We start from the raw sequence: 11,889 nt of genomic DNA, 5'->3' as shown, positions 1-11,889 counted from the left end.
AGTTTCAGTTAGCATCGTTGAACCCTTTCAGGACAGCGAGAAACTTCTGATAATGTAATCCTAGGTTTTAGGTTTTCTTCAAGTACCCCATAACTCTTTCTATAGCATTCCAATGCTCTTTACTAGGTATGCTTGTAAACCTGCAAAGTAATCCTACAGTATAAGCTATGTCAAGCCTAATGCAGTCAGCAACGTATCTAATATTGCCTATGATGCTCGTATACTCAGACTGATTAATGTTGTCACCAGTGTTCTTGAACAACTTAACATTGGGGTCATAAGGAGTACAAGCTGGTTTACATTCAAAGTAATTATATTTCTTTAAAATCTTTTCTACATAGTGAGATTGATCCAAAGAAATTTCCTTTTCAGACCTAGTCATTTTTTACCTAAGATTACACTAGTTTCTTCTAAGTCTTTCATATCGAAGTTTGCACTCAATAGAAATTTCACATCACCTATGACATGCAAGGTCAACCCAAAGATTAACAAATCATCTACATATAGACACAGGATAGTGCAAAGATTATTTTCAACTTTATGGTAGATGCATTTGTCACTTTCATAACCTTGAAACCTTTAGATAGGATTAGGTTATCAAACTTTTCATGCCATTTCTTAGGAACTTGTTTCAGATCATAGAGAGATTTGTCTAATTTACAAACCTTATTTTCTTGACCATGGACTACAAAACCCTCAGGTTGTTCTATGTAAATCTCTTCTTCAAGTTCATCATTTAGAAAGGCAATCTTTACATCCATCTGATGTACTACGAGGTTGTAAAGGGCAGCAAGAGAGAAGAGAACACGGATTGAGGTAATTCTAGTGATAGAGGACAAGGTGTCAAAGAAGTCTACATTTTCTCTTTATCCAAAGCCCTTTGCCACTAATTTGGCTTTAAACTTGTCAACTGTTCCATCAAGTCTGAGTTTCTTCCTTAAAATTCATTTGCATCGTATTGCCTTGCAACTTAGGGGTAGATCTACTAACTGTCAAGTCCTATTTGACTCAAGAGAGTCCATCTCATCATTTATGGCTTCTTGCCATAAGTTGGCATCTACAGAGGACAGGGCAGCTTTTAGATCTTTGGGATCTTCTTCTACATTATAGGTCTGGAAGTCAATCCAGAAATCCTTGGTGGTTTTAGTTCTTTTACTTCTTCTAGGTTTTAGATTGGTTTCCTCTGTAGAGGTAGGATTTCTAACAAAGGTTAGACTACTGGATCCCGAGCCCTCACTATTTCTTAATTTAAAAGGAAATATATCCTCAAAAAAGTTGGCATCATTTGACTCAATGATATCTTGATTTACTAGATCATAGAACCTATAGGCTTTACTATTTATGGAATAACCTATAAAGATACACTCATAGGCTCTACCGGCTAGTTTCTTCTTTTAGGGTATGGAACCCTTATATAGTCTAGACAACCCCATGTTCTAAAATATGACAAGTTTGGTTTTTTATTTTTGAGGATTTCTAGGGTGAAGTTGTGTTTTTAGACTTTGGAATTCTATTTAGGACATAACAAACAGTAAGGATGATTTCACCCCACCAATAAGACGCGGCTCCTGAACTAAGTAAAATAGCAACTACTAGCTCAACTAAAGTTTTATTTTTCCTTTTGATTTTGTCATTCATTACAGGAGAGTAAGGTGCAGTCTTTTCGTGTATTATTCCATGTGAGTTAAAGAACTCATTAAGGTTGTCCAAGTCGTACTCAGTTCCCCTATCACTACAATGTCTTTTAATCTTTCTATTGAATTGTTTCTCTACTTCAGAAACAAATAATTTGAAGGCATTAAACGCATCACTTTTGTTTTTCAACAAATATACAAAAGTAAAATCAGAGCAGTCATCAATAAAAGTAATAAAATATCTTTTACTGTTCTTAGTCAAGATGCCATCAAATTCACATAAATAAGAATGAATTAAATCTAAAGGCTAAAAAATCCTAAGTACAGATTTATGCAGAGTTTTAGTAATTTTAGCCTGACTACAATACTCGCATTTATCAAATTCATTTGTGGATAACTTAGGTATTAGTTCTAGCCTAATCATGTTACTAATTAAATTCTTATTAACATGACACAGTCTAGCATGCCAAACATTCATAGAACACAGCATATACACAGAAGATTTTATTTTATTAAGGTTTAAATTTAATTTGAACATTCCCTCAGTTGCATACCCTTTCCCTACGAATACATTATTTTTGGTATAGGTGTATAAATCTGCCCCTATTGTTTGAGTAAATCCAACTTTGTTGAGGAGATAACCCGAGACCAAGTTCTTTCTTATCTTCGGAGTGTGCAGGACATCTTTCAACATGAGGGTCTTCCCGAAGGTAAATTTCAGCTCTACCTCATCGGTTCCAACAACTCTCTTGGAATGGTGGTCCCCCAACAAAATATTCTTATCCTTAGATTCAATATAAGTTTTAAAGAGACTATGGTCGTAACAAACATGGCGTGTAGCACCAGTGTCTATCCACCACCCTTCAGAACCACCGATCACATTGACTTCTGTGATCATGGCAATTAACGGTTCTTCTGTCAGGTTTACTTGACCAGCAAGACGACGCTTATTCCTACAGTTCCTAGCCATGTGTCTAGTTTTATTACAATTAAAGCAAAGGAACTATATCATTTCTTCTGAAGAGGGTTTCTGCTTTTTCTGTTGGTTCTAGTTGCTAGAACCATGGTTTTGACCTTTCCTCTCTGTCCCTTTTAACTTTTGGTCAGGTTTTACCGCGGTAGAGGCGGATCTCTCAAGTATGGCATTCACCTCCTCCCTCTGTTCCTGCTTCCGTGCTTCCTCCTCAATCTTTAATCGGGTGATGATACTCTCCAAGGAGAACTTCTTGGTCTTATGCCTCAACGTGTTCTTAAAATCATTCCACAAAGGGGGTAGTTTATCAATAATAACAACAACTTGGAATTGTTCATCTAAAGGCATACCTTCAGTTATTATCTCATGGGCTATCATCTGCAGTTCGTGGGACTGGGCCTCTATAGATTTTTCATCTGTTGTCTAGAACTTGAGATAACGACTGACAGCATATTTTTTTAACCCGTCCTTCTCAGTGTCGTACTTCTTTTGCAAGGCGTCCCAAACCTCTTTTGTTATCTTCATTGTGTTGTAGTAGTCATACAGATCATCAGTCAAACCATTTAATATAAATTTCTCACAAAAAAATTTTCTCCTCCCAGTCAGTAACTTTTTTTTATCTGTTGTTCGTTTGGTTTTTCTAACAAGACGATTAGTCTATCCCTGGTACATGCATCGACAAATTTCTTGACGGTAAGAAAGAACAGCATCTTTTGCTTCCATCATTTGAAGTTTGCTCATTCGAACCGAAATGGACGGTTGAGGTCGGATGTCATTGTTGCTAGTGAGAGCAATTAGCGAATTGGCAAAGTAACGTCTTAAAATTGTTGGAGACAGCAACACCTTCAGACGAAGAACAGGACAACAACTAACAGTCTGGAATGAAACCTACAAAACAAAAGCTCGTTATAGGTTGAGTCGCGGAGCTCGCTCTCTTTAAGATGTTTCGCAACTCTACTGCTGAGAAATGCGCCTCGCCTCACCAGCCCGTCCATACGGTGATGGCGGCGCACGTATGAGATGTCTATCGAACCCACATTGGTCTATCTTCTCACTTCCTCTAAAACATGGGTACCCCTTGGGGCCCAAAACAATAGCCCAAGGTTGGAGTACAAAAAGGAGACTCCCTTTTCAAAATTTATCGATGTGGGATTCTCAACCAAAGGTTGGTTCCCTTTAGTTTTTCTTTTTTTTTAAAAAAAAAAAAAACATAATTAAATTTTCACCCAACCTTCAAACCCTAAGAATAATTTTAGGAGTCGATTCAGTTATCTGATTAGTGTGCTTCCCTAGAAGAAAGTTGAGACTCATTAAAGAGTGAAGGATGTGTGCAAAAGGCCTTGTTCTTGGACCCTACCTATGTTAAGTTACAAGGGATGGATAAGAGTGCAATCTCGCATCTTTAGCCGTAAACCTCAAGGATGAAGTCTCCCTTTATCAGAAGTCTCATGTGTAGTGTCTATCCTTTAAAAGATATAACTCAACTTTCTTTTCACAGGGTGGTATAACTCAAATGATTCAAATGAACTTGATGAAACAATACTAAGTGGGGGTTAAGTGGGAAATTTTATATCATAGTACATAAGCAACATTATGTAGCCACCTATTTTTATCTGGCCTTATTAATAAAATAAATTTAATTTATCTTAATTTTGTTATTTTTCACTTTTTATGCAATTTTTACCCTTTAACTTTATTTTACTTTGGTTAAACTAACTAATCTAGTTAGCGTCACAAAAATAAGCAAAATATGAAAAAAAAATTTGAATTTTATTTTAGTTGCCAAAGTTGTCCTTCCTTTTAAGGAAGGACAAGTTTGGTAAAATTTCAAATTTAAAATAAAAATCAATAATAAGAAAATAAAATTTGGAATAAAGTTTTTGAGTTTTAAATTCCCAACTTTCTCCTAAAAAAAATCCTATCACCATTTTCTTTTTCTTTTTTTTTATTTAAAAAAAAAAAAAAAAACTCTCCTTCCTCTCTGGAAACCCTAAGGAGCCTCCATCCACAACAACCCCAAAATTATCCTTTACTCTTCCAAAAAGAAACCTAACAACTATAACCTAAATCCCCTCTTCTTTAAAAACCCTAGAGCCTCCATCCTTACATACATCAAGGGAGGGTTCCACACACACACAAAAAAAAATCTCTACAATGTCAAGAATTCAACACATAAGAAAAACTCTAACTTAGTTGAAGATGTATTGGTAGGGCTTTAGTCCCAATGATCCATACTTCAAACAACAAGAGAGTTTAGTATTTTGGATTTCAACCTCTTTTTCTTGTAGCGGAGGTGTTTATTTATCTTTGGCCCTCAACATTTTATTTTTGTTGCGATGGCGCTTGCTTATACCTAGCCTCCAACAATTTTTTTTTTTTTTTGTCATGAGGAGCTTGTTTATTCTTGGCTCTTGAAACTTTTTCACTATGGAGGTGCTTGTTTATCCTAAGCCCTCAATGTTTTATTTTTTATTTTTTGTCATGTAACGTTTGTTTATCCCTTGCCATTGACACACTTTTTGCTGTGATAGCGTTTATTTATCCCTAGCCTCTAGCTCTTTTTATTTCATCTTGAGGCGGTTGTTTTATCCCTGGTTTTAGATATCGTTAATACATTTAAAGTATTTTATCTCGACAAAATAGTGGATACACATTCATCCACCTTCTATTCTACAAGGATGTACGAAAAAGGGCATGCTGTAGCCACCTATTTTTTTCTAGACTTATTTAAAATAAATTTAATTATTAATTTAATTTTTCTTAATTTTGTGACTTTCTACCTTTTTTATGCTAACTTTTACCTTTTTTTTAACTTTTATTTTAGTTTGGTTAAAGTAACCAATTTAGTTAGGGTAAAAAAAAAAAAACTTATATGTACTTTTATTTTCAAGACTGGAATGGAGATTGGTTATGGTTCAATGGAAAATAACTTATATGTACTAAGGCCGTTAGTCATAAAAGCCTTGTTTAATACTAAAATGTTCAATACAACAACAACAGCTAAAAGACCAAATGTTTCTCCAAAGGAAAACGCCCATCTTTTGCATCCAAGGTTAGGTCACATCAACCTCAATAGGATTGAAAAGTTGGTAAAAAGTGGACTTTTGAAGAGTTTAGAAGAAAACTCCTTGCTAGTATGTGAATCATGCCTCAAAGGTAAGATGACTAAACGACCTTTTACTGGTTACAGAGCCAAAGAAGCCTTAGAGCTTGTACATTTAGACCTCTGTGGTCCAATAAATGTTAGAACTCGAGGTGGGTATGAATATTTCATCTCTTTCATAGATGATTATTCAAGGTTTGGGTTTCTCTTCCTAATGCAACGTAAGTCTGAAACCCTTGACAAATTCAAGGAGTATAAGGCTAAAGTTGAAAACTTGTTAAGTAAGAAGATAAAAACACTACGATCTGATCGTTGTGGAAAGTATATAGACCTCAAATTCCAGAACTATATGATGGAACATGGGATTGCATCCCAACTCTCGGCCCCTGGTACACCTCAGCAGAATGGTGTATCAGAAAGGAGAAACAGGACCTTGTTGGACATGGTTCGGTCTATGATGAGTTATGCTCATCTTCCAGACTCGTTTTGGGGTTATGCAGTGCAGACTGCATGTTATAACCTGAACAACGTTCCCTCAAAAAGTGTTTCTGAAACACCTATTGAGTTATGGAGAGGCCATAAAGGTAGTTTACGCCACTTTAGGATTTGGGGTTGTCCGGCACATGTGCTAGCGACTAACCCAAGAATTGGAATCGCATTCAAAGGTTTGCCTCTTTGTAGGCTATCCCAAGGAAACGAGAGGAGGATACTTCTATGATCCGAGTGAGAACAAAGTGTTTGTTTCCATTAATACTATCTTCTTGGAAGAAGATCACATGAGGGATCATCAGCCACGAAGTAAGCTTGTTTTAGGTGAGATCTCAAGTGAGACTGAGACTACTGAGGGTTCAAAACGAGTCGTTGAACAGACCGACAGATCAACAAGAGTTGTTGAGGTCGGGACGTCTAGTCAACTAGCTTAAGAGTTTAGACTGCCTTGACGTAGTAGGAGGGTTCTGAACCCACCGGATCGCTACATGAGTTTTCCTGAAGCCCATAACGTCATTACGAATGATGGGGTCGAGAATCCATTGTCTTTTAAGCAAGCAATAGAGGATGTTGACAAAGATGAATGGGTCAAGACGATCCTCAAGTATCTTCGAAGAACGAGGGTCTACATACTTGTGTATGGAGATAAGGATCTGATCCTTACGGGATATAACGTTGTTGATCCCTTTACAAAGGCCCTCACAGCTAACGTGTTCGAGGGTCACCTGGAGAGTCTGAGTCTACGAGACATGCGGCATCTTGTCTAGGACAAGTGGGAGATGATACTGGGGTATGCCCTAGTTTATTGCATATTGTACATTTTTATATTGTATTGTACATTAGTCTCTCAAGTCATTAAGACAAATGGGAGATTGTTGGGATTGGTGTGCTAATTCTCCCGGAGTCTCATTGTTTTGTAAAGATACACATTGTTCAATGAATAAAATAAGTATTATTTAATTCTGGCCTTTATACATATCCAATAACAAAGTTCCTTGGTTATCTTATGTGAACTTAGGCATGTATATGTGATATACAAATGGATCATGCCTTAATTGATAACCTAAATAGGTTTGTAGTATAAGGATTAAGGTGGGATATCTGATCTTGGTGACACTACGGATACGGCCCGTTTTGTAGAGATTTGCAAGTGTTGTAAACTACTACAGATGGTAGATCTTGGCCATTCATGTGGAGACGTGGAGCGGGGGTGTCCTATACAAAGAGTTTGTATAAGACCTAGACCACGAGATGACTAGACTCTGAAAAGTTTGAAAAATTGGTTTCTATTTGAAAAAGAATTTTTACAAAAGTTTTGAAAAGTTTTTTTTGAGTCTTCTCTCCGCGAAAAGAAACTCACTAAGTCGTCAAGTAAATACAGATTTACTAAACGACAGGTGGGCGAGCTAAACATCATACAAGTGCGAGCTAAACGATCGTGCATGTTTTTACTAAACGATCACATAGCTTTTGCTAGACGATCGTTGGCCCAAGATAAACGATCGTGTAGAGTCTGTACACGACAGACTAGGCTGAACGATAGAGCTAAACGATCACATAGCATTTGCTAAGCGGTCGCATAGCTTTATCTAAACGATTGGACATCGACCTATGTGAGAGGTCTCAGCCATCTCCCACTTACTCAGTCGTGTATACAATCATTGTTTCCTCCGTTCGTCTGCCTCATAGCAAGTCCGAACAGAGCCCACCATCTGAATTCTCACACCGAGAATACAAGGTCGTCTTATTGGTGGTGTCAGACTCAACTCGCAATCGTCGAGATTTTCTAGAGGTCGTTCGTGGTACTGTGGAGGCCATTCGTGTCACTGAGGACGAGCGTGGTGTTCGTTCGTGTTGCGGAGGAGATCATGACCGAGGAGATCGTTGAGAACGAGCGCAAAATGTTCGTGCGGTGTTGCGGTCGTGTAGATCGAGTGTTCGTGGTTGCTGTTGTTGTTCGATCAGAGTGTGCATCGAAGCGTGGAGATGCTTCTGCATATGTGTGTAGAGTTTCCCCTCTGTACATTTGGTATTTGTTTATGCTGTAATTTTTACATTGTAATTGTATAACCGTTTGTTTTGAAGTGGACTGTAAACATATGTTAATTCATGATTGTAATTTGGAATAGTCTTACTTCCGCTGCTCATGGAAATTGTGATTCCGATTTTCTTCACTTCGAAGATACAAGCATTCTTCCAAGACTTCAACTCCAAGAACATCACGCGCTTCACTTCCTCAAATCAAGGGTACACATTCGACTGAGAGAGAATCAGAGGATCAAGTATTAGAGATCGAACCATATCGCATCAAATCAACATCAACACCAACACCAACTCAAGTTTAACTCCACGAAACAAGTTTGTCCGGGAGCCTCATACGAGCACTAATCATCTAAAAAGAACAACAAGCCCAAAGGTCGATCGTCCAAGAAGATCATCAAGCCCAAAGGTCGATCATCCAAGAAGATCAACAAGCCCAAAGGCCGATCGTCCAAGAAGATCATCAAGCCCCAAAGGCCGATCATCCAAAAAGATCAACAAGCTCAAATACCGATCATTCAAGAAGATCAACAAGTTTAAAGATTATAGTTTATTTGGAAAGCATCAAAATATTATGCATTAGAAATTGTACTCAATTTCTACAAAATTAATACAAATACAAAGTTCAAATTCCACGAAATAAATTTCTCTTGAAATTTCGTACGAACACTTCTTCTTTAGAAACCCTAAAGAGCCTCCATCCGCATCAACCCCAAAATTCCCCTTTTCTCTTCTAAAAAAAACCTAGCAACTATACCCCAAATCTTCTCTTCTTTAGAAACCCTAGAGCCCCCATCCTTATATACATCAAGGAAGAGTTCCATACCAAAAAAAAAAAAAAAAAAAAAAAAAAAAAAAAAAAAAGTCAAGAATCCAACACACAAGAAAAATTCTAACTTAGTTGGAGATGTATTGATAAGGTTTTGATCCCAAGGATCCATACTTTTCTTTTTTCTTTTTTTCTTCAAGCTCTCATAAAAAGAGGGAAAAAAAACTAAAGAGTTAGATATTTGGTTATTGTTCTTATTCTTATTTCTCCATATTCTTTTCTATTACAATTATTTCTTTGTTGTCGTGTGAGTTTCTCTTTTATTTATTTATACATATTGCTTCACAACTTGTTATTTGTCTTTTTTTTTCTTACTCATTATTTGTTTTTTCTTCTCTTTTCTTTTCCTTGTGAGTTTCTTTTTACTAATAAAATAAGAGAGAGATGAGAAAAAAATCGAGTGTTTAGAGTAAAAAAGGAGAAGGGAGTAAAACAAAATAGATGAGGAAAAAAGATAACTTAGTTAAAAAAAAATTCAATTTGGTTATTATTATTAATTTTTTTTTTGTGAAATTATTTCAAATGGTAAAACTATTGAAAATATTTACAAGATATAGTAAGATTTTAGAACTATCAATGATAGGCGCTGATAGACATTGATAGACTTCTATCAGTATCTTACTGATAGAAGTCTATCAGTATCTATCAGCGTATAATTTTAAAATTTTGCTATATTTTATAAATATTTTTGTTCATTTTTTTATATTTAAAAACAACCCATTTTTTTCTTTATTATTTCTTTGCTTTGTGAGTTTATTCTTAAACTTTATTCTTTATATATTCATCTTTATTTTCTGTTAATAATTAGTATTTTGATTTAATTCTTTTTTTTTATAACATTGATTATTGTTTCTTTAGCAATTTTTCATTTTTTTTATAATGTATATTTAAATATTATATTTTTTCTTCCGTTTTTTTTGGTCAATTCGATATATTCTTACTAATAGTTATTTAGTTGTTAATACCTTTAAATTAATTTTCTTTTTTAAAAAAAATTCGACGACGAATTTAGAAATGTTTGGTGATTCGATTTTCTAGAATCTGAGGTAAGAAAGTTGATTCTTTGGAGTCCAAGATCGACCTCCAATATGATTTATTAAATTTTTTAATATCTTTTGTAAATAATCAAATGTCGTTAGTTTATTGCTTTAAATTGCATGTTAAATTGTATATTTGTCAATGTAGTTTTACATATTTAAATTTAATGTTGTTTTTTTTTTTTTGTAAAATTTTCTCTAACATCTTCAGGAGTTGCCACATTTTAAGTTTATATTTCAGTCTATTGAATTAAACTCAGTTTGGAGTTTTATTAAAATGGAATTTTAAATCTCTTTTTCTTAAATATTTATTTCAATGATGTTTTTTCTAAAATATTTTCGATGGCGAATCTCTAGAAATTTGGGAGTCGACCTTCAGATTCTTTGAGGTGAGGAATCCAATTATTGGGCGGAGTCCAAGATCGATCTCCAGATATAATTTTTGTTAAAATCTTAATATGTTATTTTATGTTTACTTAATTTATTATCATGGTGTTTTTTAAGTATGTTTTTAACTCGTGTAATGTTTCATATTAAATCTTATTTTGATTTTAATTTAAATTTATCTACATTTTTAAAAAAATATTTTCTAACTCTCCTTTTAAGTCATCTAATTTTTTCTTTAAACCACCTTCTTTGGGTATTTTGGAACATTTAAAAATCAAATATATTATTTCAAAAGTTTTTCTAATAATATTGTTTTCTTTAAGACGCGCACCTTTTTTCCTAAAAAAAAATTGCCTACGAATGGGGATCTAGTAAATTTGGGGAGTCCGATTTCTTAGAATTCTTGAGGTGAGGAATATCACATCTTTAATGAGTCCCGGATTTGATCCCAAGAAAAAATGAGTTTAATTAATGTTTAAAAAAATAATTTATTTAAAAGACTCCTATGACGGATATTGAGAAAATGTAATAGTTTTTCACTTGCTTGAGGTGGGGAATTTTCCCTCAATTACAATATAGTCAAAATTGATGGAAATTGTTCCACTTAATTTTATGGAATCATTACTTCAAATATTGGAATAATGAGATGTAAAATAAGACATTATTTTTTTTTTAAAAAAAAAGTCTTATTTTTCTCAAATGAATTTTATTTAAATAATGATTTCAATTCAAGATAATGAGATGTGGCCCCGTTTTCTAAACGGGTGTTATTAGGTGCTAACACCTTCCCCATACACAATGACTCATGAACTCAACTCTAGCTTTCCGAAGATCAAAAATTTGTTTTTTTAACTAAAAATTGTTTATTTTATTCGGTGTCTAATCACACTGTAAAAAAAATTGGTGGCAACTTCTTTTTTTATTTTCTTTTAAAATTAACATTTTTAATAGACGTCGGCCGCTCTGCGTCGTCTCGGACATGTGGTGACACATTAGTCAAACTCAAAGACAATCAAACAAGGCAAAAGATAAGAACAAATAGAAACTACTCCATCACCCCTAATAGACCTGGAGAGGGAAAGAGTATAACAAGCTCACATACTCAGCCTTGACTAAGGTCAAATCCAACTCTAACCCATTAACAAATGGGCATGCCCAATACATACCCTAACCCAAGTAATTTAAGGGTTTGGCTCGATTCAATCGGCTTGGTTATTCTATCAAACTTTTCATATACATACATTCTTAATTATGGCAAAAAGATAAGTAAGTTGATTCTCCACTCTCAAACCCTTGATTTGATGCACTTCCTCACTCTCTGATTAAACATCATAGTGTGTGCGACAAGCACTTATGTCCCTCCACCCCTAAAAAAAAAATGTAGTTTGCATATGGGA

Source organism: Benincasa hispida, chromosome 6 (assembly GCF_009727055.1).
Source record: "Benincasa hispida cultivar B227 chromosome 6, ASM972705v1, whole genome shotgun sequence".
Taxonomy (NCBI): Eukaryota; Viridiplantae; Streptophyta; class Magnoliopsida; order Cucurbitales; family Cucurbitaceae; genus Benincasa; species Benincasa hispida.
This window is presented reverse-complemented; position numbering follows the sequence as displayed.